The sequence below is a fragment of the Lissotriton helveticus genome, chromosome 10, assembly GCF_964261635.1.
Source record: "Lissotriton helveticus chromosome 10, aLisHel1.1, whole genome shotgun sequence".
Lineage (NCBI taxonomy): Eukaryota > Metazoa > Chordata > Amphibia > Caudata > Salamandridae > Lissotriton > Lissotriton helveticus.
Genome location: NC_136071.1, coordinates 135,942,790 through 135,956,444, shown reverse-complemented (window position 1 = coordinate 135,956,444; position 13,655 = coordinate 135,942,790). Strand labels below are relative to the sequence as shown.

The window sequence follows — 13,655 nt, the reverse complement described above, 5'->3', positions numbered from 1 at the left end:
AGGCAATGAGAGGTTGCGGCATCAATGGACGTCTTTGCGATTGGTCCAATCCAAGCAGCTCGGGGTTGCGCTGCACAGCAGTGGAGAGGGGTCAGTTTTGCTGGATCCACAGAGGCTGGCAAAGCACCTTAAGCCCACCTCCAAGGGTCCAGGGCTGGGGTGGCACCACTTGGCAGACTTACAATTGGCAGGGTCCAGGTTCAGATGCAAGGTTGTTGGAAGCCTGTATGTCCCTGAGGCTTCAGATTAGGAGGCCAGCCAAATAGCTGGAGTTGCTCTGGGTTCAAGAGATGCAGGTCCGGTCCTTCCCACTCAGTCAGGAGGCAGCAGGTCTGCACAGAAAAGCAGGAATTCCAAAGGGTGCAGTCTGGCAGAGTGGTAGTCCTTGTAGCTGGACAGCGGACCTTCGTCCTGGTAGAGTATCCACAGGTCCAGAAGTTGACTGAAGTAGTGTAGTCTGAGGTCCTTCTTTTATACATAGTTGTGCCTTTGAAGTGGGGAGACGCTTCTGGAGCCATGCCTTCTGATGTGCACAGATGCCCTGGCTTCAGGATAACTACAAGGGGTATGCAGCTTTTTGTGTGGAGACAGGACATAGCCTATTCAGGTGTAAGTGAAGCTGGGCCCAGCTCCTCCCTCCCATCTTGCTAGTGATGGTCCATCCAGTCACATCTAAACTCCCATTGTGTGGGGCTGTCTAGGAGAAATACACAAAACCAAACTGCCAACTACACCCAGTCATATGATCAGAGACAGGCTGCAGGCACCAAGTGGCCAAGGCAAGAAAATGACAACTTTCTAAAAGTAACATTTTCAGAATTGTAATTTCAATCTGCCTTAACCACAAGTTAGGATTTTAAATTAGGATTCCAGAGACACCAAACATGAACCAGTTATCTCACCCCATTTGGAAATTACGCTTATAAAATATATAATAAGACTCCAATGTTATCCTTTGGAAGAGATAGACCTTGCTGTAGTGTCAGGACATGTAAAACATAAAGGTTCACACACAACCTTTTAAATACACTGCACCATGCACTTTGGGCTGTCCAGGGCCTACCTTAGGAGTGTTTTACATGTATTTAAAAGGAAAGTTTGGCAAAAGGGTTGAAACAGCAGTTTAAATGGAACACTCAGGCTCTACAGTGGCAATCCAGAGACATCTTTAAAGTGCTATTTAAGTGAGGGGCACAGCCAGTGCTGCAGGCCTGCTAGTAGCATATAATTTAGCATGTTTAGAGGAGAGGTCACAAGCACTTTAGCACTGGTTAGCAGTGATAAAGTGCACAGAGTCCTAAGCCCAACAAAAACAAATTCCGCAAACAAATAGGAGGAGGAGGAAGGCAACAAGTTTGGGATGACCCTGCTGAAAGGGCCAGGTCCAACACAACCCCCCTCAAGCCTAAAGCTAGGGAAAACTAATCAATACCTTGAAGGACTTCCCTGCTTAGGCGATAGAACGTGGACAACAGCCCTCTACTGCAGCAGCACTTTTCAGTGCAATCCCCCTCTGACTTCAGTTGAATCCCTCTGTCTATACTTTCCTAAGCCAATTAACTGACCCATGGGTAACCCTTCTCCTCATCTGTGGACTCCATCTGTGCAACACCTAACCTTAATTCGCTCACATATGCATCCCAGTTGACAGACAGTACCACCATGGCTAACAAAGTGACAAGGCCCATTCCACTCCTTGGATCAGACTTCTGTCCCTAATCCTAGAAAAACTCTGCCCAGAAGGACAGTAACCAACAGAGGCCTCTGACAGCTGTCAGTCAGTGTCAAGAGCCACGCCCCAGGCCATCCAGTGTTCTCTGGCCTCTGAGGTTTCTCAGATTGGCGGCAGTAACCCCAGGTGTATTGCACCCTACTTCCACTATACCATCTACCAGTTCAGGGATGGTATTCTGAGACTTATCACCCAAGTTAGGGTCTTTACCCTGAGGCTAAATCGGGGACGGGGTGAGTCCTCCGTCACCCCACCCCTCCATCTGTGATCCTGTACTCTCCCCTTGTGAGTGGTACCCCCAGAAAACTGTACTGTCAGGGTGCCCTCTGAGGTCACCCCTCTTAGTTCTCCTGATACTGGGGGCAACTCATTCCCGAGATTGTAGTCTTTGGGCATCTGGGGACTAACTATGACCCTCCTCTGGGTCATCTCCCCACCCCGCTCCACAGATACCTGGGTCATAGGGTGGAAGAAGTCCTCCTCACAGGCCTAAGTTACCCTACACACCTGGCCGGCGTACTGCTCTGGGGAAACTAGCCTTTCCACGACCATGGTCTTTCTTACCCCTGTGTTCCACAGACCAACCCATTCACTTTCACCTGGTGGTGACTCCCGCCCCTAGGAATCACCAGCTCACCCTCTGAGTCCAACTCCCATCTAAAGGAGATCATGGTATTGCCTATGACCTTCCCATGGGGACTACTTACCCCTAAGGCCATATTGGCCAACCCTGTAAAGGTCTCACCAGTGGGTGGATTCTTAGGCAGACAGAGTCCCCATGTGTGTTTCCTAGCTGGGAACAATCAAAGCAGCGGGGTTGGAAATGGAGGGCCCTATGCCACTGCCTACCAGAACCTGTTTCTCAGTAGGGGCATGGAAACCATTCCCCCCCCCTTACTCTGAACCACCCTTCTTGGGTACACTCTCAAGTACCTTCTTTTGGACCCTGGGGCTGAGCCAGGGGTCCGCCTCTTTAGAAAGCTTTGTGGGACCAGTGAGCTTACTATCAATCAGGGGTTGGCGCAGCTCTGTAAAACAATTACTGAACATGTGTTTCTTGCAAACAGAATCAATCAGCCCTTTGTAATCATTCTCCTCACTGCCCTTCCCCCAACCATCCAGTGCCTTGCACAAGAAATCCACAAAATCCACACAGAACTGCTGGATAGCATCTGGCTGTCCCTACAGGTCAGTGTAGTGGGTTTCAGTGCTTGACTCACTTGTAGTATAAGAAGCTGCATGTTTTATTGATCACCGGTTACTTGATGTCTTTCACTTGAGCATGCATGAGCACCGTTTACCATCTTCCTCTAACCAGCCGTGTTATTCACGCTACCGTGTTTGTACCACAGCTCATCTTTTAATACTTTAGTTCATGTCACGTCGGATTTGTATAGTCATTTTTTCGTATCATTTTGCACTTAATATCACTCACTGTGGAGTATCGGCGAAGACACGTGTGACAATTAAGATGTGTTTCTGAGCACTATTAACACTGCAGCGGCATACTTTGGACAACTACTCTTGGCAACCTCTGAAAAGTTAACATAGCTCATAGTGTGTTTTCACTTGAATGCCTCAATCTTTTTAGTTGGCTCTGTACAGTATCATGTGTTAACATGTTTTACCATAGGACCACAGATTAATGTATCGGAAATCAATGCTTTTTCTTATTGTTTTATTTACGGTGGCCCCGAGGAAGGGACCCATTGTCCCGAAATGCATCGGGCCAATAACCATAAACTGTGTTAACTATGTGTCTTTGTTAACATGTTTAACAATATGTGATGCGTTGTTTATCTATTAAGCAATATCTGTACCAAAAACAGTCCTGATGTAATGACGTAAATGTATATCATATAACGATATAAGATTCAATAGAATGATTCACGAGGAATGAATAATAACTTATTTGATTAATGAATGAATATTTGCATTTGTGTTTATTCAGAAATAGAAGTTGATTCATTGTGAACTAAAACCACAATAAGTAGTTTAAGAAAATATATGCTGTGCTCTCGGTTTGGTCCAGACAGTGTGTGTCTTGTACCTATCAAATTTTACATAGATATCCTAGGGACAGGCAGCCCTATGACACTGAGTAGCACGCAATAGATAGATTACACATAACTTACTTTTTGATTAGTTTGAATACCATTTAAACCTGGTTTGCTTGTGACCTACACTTAATTTCATATTGTCCCTGAACTTCTGCCTGTACTTTTCTTGGGTAAGGCCATATTTCCTGACAAGGGCTTCCTTTAAGGGGGGGGGGCATACCTAAATATATCCCCCTTTCCTTAGGGCAGGTTGGGTGTCCCTCCCATCACTCTGGATATGCCCCCACAGACTAGCCGCCAATTATCTTCAGGGATCTTATGCATCTGTAAGGCAATCTCATAAGCCTGAAGCCACTTGTCAGTATCATCCCCCACAACAAAGTCAGGCACCAGAACTTTAGGAATATGGGCCCACTTGTCTCCAGAGGGCACTAAAGAAATGCTGCCACCATCACTGTTGGACACTGCCTGTCTGGCCTTGATGTAAAGCTCCTTAAGGCTCTTCTTCTGAGTCAAACGCTCCCAGGTCTCTCTCTCCTCTATTGCAAGTTTCCTCTGTTCTGCTTCCATGGCCAGCCTCTTTTCCTTGATCTTGACCGTAGCCATTTCCAGCCTGTACTCCCTCTCTCGGTATAAGCCAGTGTTACCATGTTTAGAGGAGAGAGCGTACGCACTTTAGCACTGTTTAGCAGCGGTAAAGTGCACAGAGTCCTAAGGCCAACAAAACCAATTCAGCATAAAAATAGGAGGAAGGCAAAAAGCTTGTGAAGGACCGTGTTGAAAGGGCCGAGTCCAACAACTTGTATTAAAAATGTAGCAGTTATGTACTTTGCTCCCTGCATTCCAAGATACTCTCATTGAATGCAAAAATGCCTGCCTTTTCTGTACATCACAACAGTGCCTTCACTTGTTTCACATCTTCGGCCCGCGATGAACACTCTTTGCCCCGCAGTGCACCTCTGTTCCCTTAGCTTCCCCCTAAACCACGATTCCCACCCTCTGTCCTTTCTCTACTCTTCATCAGTGCTAACACTTTGTGCTCCCTTAAAACTTCAACAATGCTTTTTCTCACTGTTAACATTTTTGTGTGGCGTGTCTCCTGGTATGTGTTTTGAGGACGGTATCTCTGTGCACATCCCCTTGCCCACCTCCTGTACTTCTCTTTCTGTGTAGAACATTTCACAAGGTGCAATGGTGGCCTTGAGTCAGAACCTGTGGCAAGACCCTGAAATTTTCTTCAAAATGTCCATTGCATGATCTCTGGGCTGGTGGCAAATATAGAAAACATATGCTGTCTGGATGTGCTGCAATAGACATTTTATGTTGGACTGTCATTTAACGCTTGGGTTGTGGAAGGGTAGGTTGCAGATACTCTGCTCATAATACTCCGCTGTGAATGAATGAATGAGCGTTGGGCAGTTGATTTGTTTACTTCTGCGCCCAGTGCATTCATGGATACTCTCGCCCCATTGGTTTCTTACTGACTGTGCTTTCTGTTGTTTTACTGGCACCATTCAACCCTTTTTCACTGCAACACATTCAGTTGCCGAAAAAAACTATGTAACAATAACATGGCTCCTGGATATTGTGGAGTACTAGTCGCCATTATGCCCTCAATAGAATACTTTAATAAACAGAAGTGTAGTGTCTGACCCACCTAGATTGTATAATATGCAAAGAATGCGAAACTCTGACCACTGTTACAGGCAAGTAACTGTTTTGTCTTAGAAATGTGACTAGCAATCAGGTTCTTATTTGCTTCAATGGGTGTGGTTTTTAATACAGCTCTTCATGTTACAAAATTTGAGGGACTTGGGTACCTGTAATATCTGCCCAATGGTAGATTTGCCACGGGTTTAAACCTCTTTTTCTGGCATACACTTTTTTGCTGGCTTGGACACACTATGGATTTTAGTGCAAAATATGATGCACATTCAAAAAATGCTTGCAAAGGTGTGTTTCATTGCTAAAGGCACTTGTGTGGGAGACTTCCAAACATTTCCCTTTACACCTTGTGTGTTTTACACTTTGAGTGAAATGTTCATTGAAGTGCATTTGTGTAAAGTACAGTGAAGTAGAATTTCTCCACAGTAACTTTCACATGTTCATGGCCAAGAGCCGTGAGAATTTATCTCTGCATTTAAAAAATGCAGCACATCCAGAACCTAAGTGTTCCTGTTAGTAAATATTTATAAGTATGTGCAACTAGAGTAAACACCGGCAAATCATTTGCCCTCTTTTGTGAATCCGCCAGCTTCATAGTCGCTACGAGCGCGCATTTAATATCGATAGGGCCGGTAATATGAGTTTCTAAGTGAGATTTCATTGTTCAACTTAGTCTCTCCCACAACTTCCCCCCTTACCCATCTCCACCACCACCCCCCATTCAGAGCTACCCTCAGGTTGCGTATGTGACACACGGTTATTTCAAAAAATAGTTTTGGGAATTTGACCCCAGGCCCGTCCTGGTCTTTGGCTCAACTTGCAGGCAGGGCTTTCATCTTGTTAACAAAAACACTCAAGTACATTTTGATAGATGCTGTTCTAAAAATACCTTTGCTACCTTTGCCTAGGAGGATATGAAGCAGGCTCTGAAGGGAAGTGGCTGCTCAGAGGTTACTGTGATTACTTTAGAGTGTGGGGAGAAGGCCTGCACAAAACAAATGTTACTCTTTATGACTAAGTGCGAGGAGGCTTCATTGCTGGAAATATATTTGCATGTGTTGGCTGCAGATACACATGCTATGGACACTCCTGCCATCAAGTGTTGGGCCAGACTCTGCAAGGATGTTTTATGATCGGCTTCATGCCTCGTCTCTCCCCCCACTCAAGGCGTTGCACATGTTCAATGGCTCCTATGCTGCCTACGGTAAACAATAATTAATCGAAGATCCATTGAAGTACATCCAGTGGATCTGAGGGAGGTGCCGGTAAGCGAGTACCTGGCGAGTGACACACTTACGCGAGTCGAGCATGCCAATCTCCGGGTGATGGAGATGAAGAAAGACCTTTACTGACTGTGCCCTCGGTGCGGGTCAAGTACGCACACTCCAACACTCACAAAGCGTGTAATCGGTGCTTATCCACAGAGCACAAAGAAGACGGGTGCACAGCCTTCACATTGTAAGCATCACCTGTCACACACCATGGAGCTGGCAGTGGTGGCGGAGTTATCGCATAATGGCGAGGAAGAATTCGAGGTGCACCAACAAGAGGTGGGGTAGTCATTGCCAGCCCCCACTATGCCACCTCCGATTCATTCGTAGTTGATGAACAAGCTCCAATACATGTCCGGGGGCCTACATCACCGTTGCTGATTCCTGTGTCAGGACAGAGGACCAAGGTGATGTCATGTACCACGAGTACTGTTGACCCACCACTTGCCATGACCGTCTTGCACACACCTCCCCACCTCGCCACAGTGCGCCACTGCCCTCTGGCTCAGTTCAACACTGCGACCATGCCTTGAAGCCGAGGAGGAATGAGCACATTCTCGATTCCAAACATATGACAAGGCCACATCACATTGGGAGCCCCTCAATACATCGGCACCGAAGCATAAGTCTCCAACGGCAAGCACATTGGCACCGAAAGCCAGCAAACAGACTTTAACCCCACATAAGGCATCAGATCCATCGAAGATGATGTTCAGAATGTGTTGATGCACTTCTAGTTTGAAGCCCGAAATGCGTAACTATGCATGTCTACGCAGCATGATTGGTGGAATTGATGCCCCTCGCAGCTGTGTCCGCCTGTCTAATGCACATTAGATTGTGGCATCGGATATTTGCCTGCCCTCATTTACCAAGTCTTCTCCTCGCTTTTTATATTTGTCTGGAGATGTTGCATCAGTTCCTGCATCTCCTCCCAGGTTGCTCTGTTATATAGGGAGAGTAGGCCCACTGAGTTGGAAATCTTCCAATGTTTGGCATGACCAGTCACCACCCTTTTGCCTGCAGCATCTATCCACTTGCTTTCTTTATCTGAAGGAGGCACTTCTCTAGGTCCCTGTGCTGCATCCCTTTTTGGAGTGCATTCACGCTTCAACTTCATCACGTTTGAAAACGTTTGGGCACACTGTGGATATGCAGCTTCAAAAAAAAAGACATGGATACAGCCAAATCAGTGGGTGCCTTACAAACACCTCAAGATCAGCAGCGCTATCAGTATTACCAAGGTAGAGAGGCTGCAGAGGATTCTACCAGTGACAACAATCTTATCCATGCCGGCAACAACAGTACTACCAGCAAAACCATGACCACTATAGAGGCGGATACAAAAACAGAGACCGAGGAAGAGGCACACCCAATCAGGGTCCCTCTAATCTAAACAGTGACTTGCCCATATTTTACCCAGATCATTAAACACTAGTTTGGGGAAGGCTGCAACAATTCCACCAGTTGTGGCCAGACATAACATTGGCCAGTGGGTACAACAAATAATCAGGCAGGGATATTGCCTAGAACTAACTCAACAACCACCAAATAGACCACCAAAAGGGCACATACTAAATCCACAGCATCTACATCAGCTGAAGGAAGAAATATAGGCATTATTACAAAAAGGGGCTATAGAACCTGTCCAAAGAAAACATCTCAATAGGGGAGTCTACTCCCTTTATTTCCTCATACCAAAAAAGGATGGCTTACTACGACCCATCCTAGACCTACATCCCCTCAATCGATTCATACTATCAGAACACTTCTATATGGTGACATTGCAGGATGTAATACCCCTACTACAGGAGGGCAACTTCATGGCTGCGTTAGATCTGAAAGACGCATACTTCCATATCCCAATACACCCAGTCAATCACAAGTACCTATGGGATGTGGTAAGTGGACATCACTTTCAATTCAACGTGCTACCATATGGGGTGACCGTCCAAAGGGTGTTCACAAAATGCCTAGCTGTAGTAGCAGCAAAATTACGGAGGTAAAACTCACAAGTATTTCCATATTTAGACAATTGGCTGATCAAGACTCCAACCAAAGACACATGTCTCAGACACTCAAAGCACAAGACATCCCTTACACAAATTGGGCTTCACAATCAACGCAACAAAATCCCATCTCCAACCGCTCCAAACACAACCCTGTCAATTCAGCATTAGAGAGCAGCATACCCTAATCCACAAAGGTTTCTCAATCTCCAGAAAAACCTGGAAATTTTTCAGCCACATAATCACCTACCAGTCAGAATAGTGATGCGCCTTCTAGGGATGATGTCTTCATGCATAGCAATAGTGCCTCATGCATGACTACACACAAGACCCCTCCAAGAGTGCTCAGCATCCCAGTGGTCACAAGCACGGGCACCATGGACGATCTAGTGTTGGTGTCACCCAAGGTCCATCAGGCACCTCAAACATACTGAAAGGAACAGCCTTCAAGTACCCAGTCCTGCAAGTGACAATCGCAGCAGATACATCACTCATGGGTTGTGGTGCTGGTATGATGGGCACTGCACCACACAACAACAGACATTACATATCAACATGTTGGAACCATTAGCCATTTACAGGGATCTCAAAGCATTCCTACCAAACATTACAGGGAAAATGTCCTTCTTCGAACAGACAATTTAACAGCAATGTATTGCATTAAAAAACAGGGAGGGACCGATTCCATTCAACTGTCACACCCAGCACAGAACATATGGAAATGGGAAAACAGTCACAAAGTCCACCTCCTGCTGCAATGCATACCAGGACAGGACAACTCCATTGCGAACCTGCTAAGCAGGAACCAGCAACAAGTTCACAAGTGAGAAATACACAATCAATTACTACAACAATACTTCCAACGGTGGGGAACCCCAGCAATAGAACTCTTCCCCACCGTCAAACTCAAAATGCCAAAGCTTCGCATCCAGACACCCACACCCTCAATCCAAGGTGAATGCACTACGGTTGAACTGGTCTGGGATATTTGCATGCGCTTCTCCGCCTCTCCCACTCATTCCATTCGTGATCAGGAAAATGAGACTGACTTCATTCACCTTGATACTCCGGTAGCTTTCCTAGTACCAATAACCTCCCTACGAAGGGTCAGCAAAGTACACACGCTCACAATTAAAGAATCTTATTTTCAAGTGTTCCAAGATAAAGTACTTTTATGCACAAACCCAAAGTTCTTACCAAAAGTTATATCAGCATTCCATTTAAATCAAACTTAAGAGATAAGTTTTCTACCCAAAACCAGAAACTGTAGCAGAACGTGCATTACATACACTTGATGTTAAACGTGCATTTTTGTACTATTTGGAATGGACAACACCATTCAGAAAAACATAACTGTCTGTATCCTTCACAAATCTACGTAAAGGTAACGCTGTCTCAAAATATGGAATATCACGATAGATAGTCAAATGTATGCAAGTTTGCCATGCCAAAGCTAACAAACGCTATCAATTCAATAAGAAAAGCAGGAGCAACAATGGCTTTTGTAGGCAATATCCCTCTCATTGACATTTGCATAGCAGCAAAATAGATAAACCCACACACTTTTACAAAACGCTATTTTGTGGATGTACAAGCCAGACAACGGGCTTTAGTTGGACAAACGGTCCTTCGAACATTATTTCAAACAAACGCCCCATTCATGCCTAAAGGCACCGAAAAAGCGGTACTGCTTTACAGTGTATGCATAGCGTGTGTATCTGCAGCCAACACATGCTACGACTAGAGTATGTTACTTACCCTGTAAGCATCCAAGCATCTATTCGTAGCGTGTAGTGCTTCAGATTCACATGCACCCTCCTGCCTCCCTGGCATTTATTAGATGGTGATAAATATACACACAAATGCAGCATGTTCATCAATGAAGCTAATTTAGCAGACTATATCCTCACTCCCTAGATGGCAAAGGGAAAAGAACATTATCTAACAAACGAGCCGTTTAAAATGTGCAGTACCTCGAGGGAGAGGAGAGACCACGCACAACCCCAATCATAAAATGTCCTTGAGGAAAAACAACTTTCATAGTTTGGGCCCAACACTAGATGGCAGGAGTATGCCTAGCATTTGTATCTGCAGCACTATACGGTACAAATATATGCTTTCAGAGTAAGTAACTTACTCCTTTAGCAGTGAGGGTGCAGGAGTGCAGTTGTTTCACTGTTGTATTACGGTGTGTTATATTTGTAACCCACCTGATTCTAGTACAGTGGAGCTCGTAGGGGGGGAGTAAGATATACTGACGAGGGCAAAAGAACTAGTGGAAATGTATTTGTAGGGTGGTTGAAGACATTTTTGGGTAAATTAATCAACACTTCCATCTGGCTTGCATCCAACAGTGACACAAACTGGGTCAAAGTGGTGATTTTATGGTTTACTTTCCAGCATAAACTTAACATTCGCTCCCAAAATAAACTCTACATAGTCAGGCTGATTTTTTTAAAACACGGCATTGAAAATAACACACTGCCATGCTCAGGGCAGAAATCACAACCGGCACTGTAGGCAGTTGATGATGTGCTGAAAAGCAGAGTTATTAAGACACTCGGGCCTGCTGGTTGCAGAGCATTCTCTCAGTTACTCGCAGGTCACGAGTCATGGGGGTTGGTAATGTTTACCATGGTGCGGGGCTGGCCGGCCAGGCCGCTCGCCTCCTCAGAGTCCAGTCCTGGCCACTGCAAAGTCACTCCCTCTGCAATTCGTGGCGGGGTGACGGTCATCATTTTAAATTTACCGCAGGCATATGGCGGTGCTAGTCAGCCACCCACGAACTGCAGCAGCCAGTGTCCGTACGCGCAGGACATGACATTCCTGCGGTGCCTTAAGTCTCTGACAGACTGTATCACACAACTTGAAACAACGACTGATGTCCCGGTAGTAGCCATTGGGCACTACCTCTATGTGATGTCAGTCAGAGCTGCACTAGGGCGGGTACCTTATTGATATATTGTAGCAGCCAGCTGAGCCCCCAAGCCTGTGGGAGCGGCGTGTGCATGCCATGGCGCGTTGCCTGCCACTCCAGTTTTAGTTTAGCATAGTAGGCCGTGCTAACAGCTTGACAGCTGAGGAGCTGTGCCTATAATCCTGACAGTGCTTTTTAGTGCGGTGATGCAAAGCACCACAGAAGGTGTTAGTTGAACTCCTGATGTCTGGTACTTGTCAGTATTGCCTTACTGCACAAAGATGGAGCATTGTATATTCTCCTGCAGTGCTGAAGTGCATCAGAACTTGAAACCTGCAGAATGGTGCAAGGATGAGATATGCTTCAGAAGTGTCCAACCCGCACTCTAAACTGTGGAGCATGTCCCTCCACCACAGAAGCTGAGTGTGGACAAGACAAGACATGATACATTGGTGGAAATGTGCTGCAGTTCAGAATAAGGACAGGGTCTACTCTTGCAGGATACATGTCTACTTAGAAGTGCTTCTGTTCTCTACCATGAATCTTATTTAATCTGGATATTAATTGTATTAATTATAATCTCGTACGGGCTGCTTATTTCTTTTTTGTCCCAGTGCAGAGCGCTGAAACTTTTCAGACACTCAACCCCAGTCACAGATGTGGGTTGAATCCATCATCGTTCTTTCGCTCACTTCACCACCTCAGTTCAGACCCAGCGATATGCAAATCAGTCTTGACCCTGTGCCTCATAGGAACCGTCCAGACCGAAATGCCAAGCCAGATCTTTCCTGAACCGGAAACAAGCATCCTGGTACCGGTTTTGGGGTAACACCCTTCATCAGCCAGGCTAGCTTGAATCCAGTGGCAAAGTGAGCAAGGACCCACGTCTGGGCATACCCTGCCACACTTAGGGCGAACAAAGCAAACACAAGGAGATAATGGACGGAGCGCTGAAACTTTTCAGACATTCACCCCCAGTCACAGATCCATCATCGTTCTTTAGCTCACTTCGCCTCCCATGGAGATAATGAGAACGTCTTAAGCCTTTTTTTTGTACTTTGCGCCATACTACGGCGTAGGCAGATTTGTGGAGTGCTTGAGCTATTGTTGCCGTACTTCTAGCAGTCCAGGCCATTAAAGCTCGTAGCTCCTTTCAAGTTCCTATTTGCACTCTAGGCTCCTTATTTTTGGCCTTTCGTGCGCCTTGGTAGTGCCATGCTCCTTCCATCTTTTTGACTGTGCTCCTAGGAGAAAGTTTTTCAAATTCTTTCTTACCTGTCCTCTGCACAGGTGTATCCCTCAGTTAGTTTTTATACACTCGTTGGTGCTGTGCTCATTGGTAGAGTCTCTGCTTTCAATTGCCCTCACCACCAGAGGGAAATTCCATGACCTTCCAAATATATTCTCAATCATGTGAATCTCTTCAAGGTAACTTTAGTAGAGCCCAGTGAAATTGGTTCTCTTGTAGCTATTTTGGGATCACCATTACACTTATCTAACCCAGCTGTTTTTAGTTTTAAATTAATTTTCTAAAGATTTTGAAATATTTTTCAAATTTGGAGTCGTGAGTTAGGGTGTGTAGTTAAATGAACAAAACTATATATTACATTTTCATTCTAAGCTGTTAGGCAGCAACACATGTGTTTTAAATGACTGTAGACCTACTACAAGTATTATATGTGGTTAAGAGGAGAAAAAGACCAAATTGAGCACTCTCCTCATTCCAATCCTAATGACTGAGTATCTGCATTCACTTGCCGTCATGGCACTAATAATCATTGTGTTTGTTACATCCTCTGTGAACAACAACTACTTATGAGGAGGCTGTCTAATGCTCATATAGTTTCAACAGAGACACTTTTTGAAGTGCTGAATGTTTGAACCCATGAATCTATAGAGATTTGTTTTAGTAAATCCCTTTGGCTGTGGAGTAGAGGTTAGTTGCATAGCCTTTTGGCCATTAAACTGTACATCATGTTTATTAATATATAGATCTTCATAGCG

At 45.3% G+C, this 13,655-nt stretch overlaps 1 protein-coding gene and 1 long non-coding RNA gene across 2 annotated transcripts in view; one reads left to right on the top strand and one right to left on the bottom strand.

Moving 5' to 3' along the window:
• LOC144786027 (uncharacterized) overlaps nt 1–13,655 on the bottom strand; it is a 235,050-nt gene that overhangs the window by 61,298 nt on the left and 160,097 nt on the right. The window lies entirely within an intron of this gene.
• Nucleotides 1–13,655, top strand: part of LOC144786025 (uncharacterized) — a 302,339-nt gene that overhangs the window by 270,656 nt on the left and 18,028 nt on the right.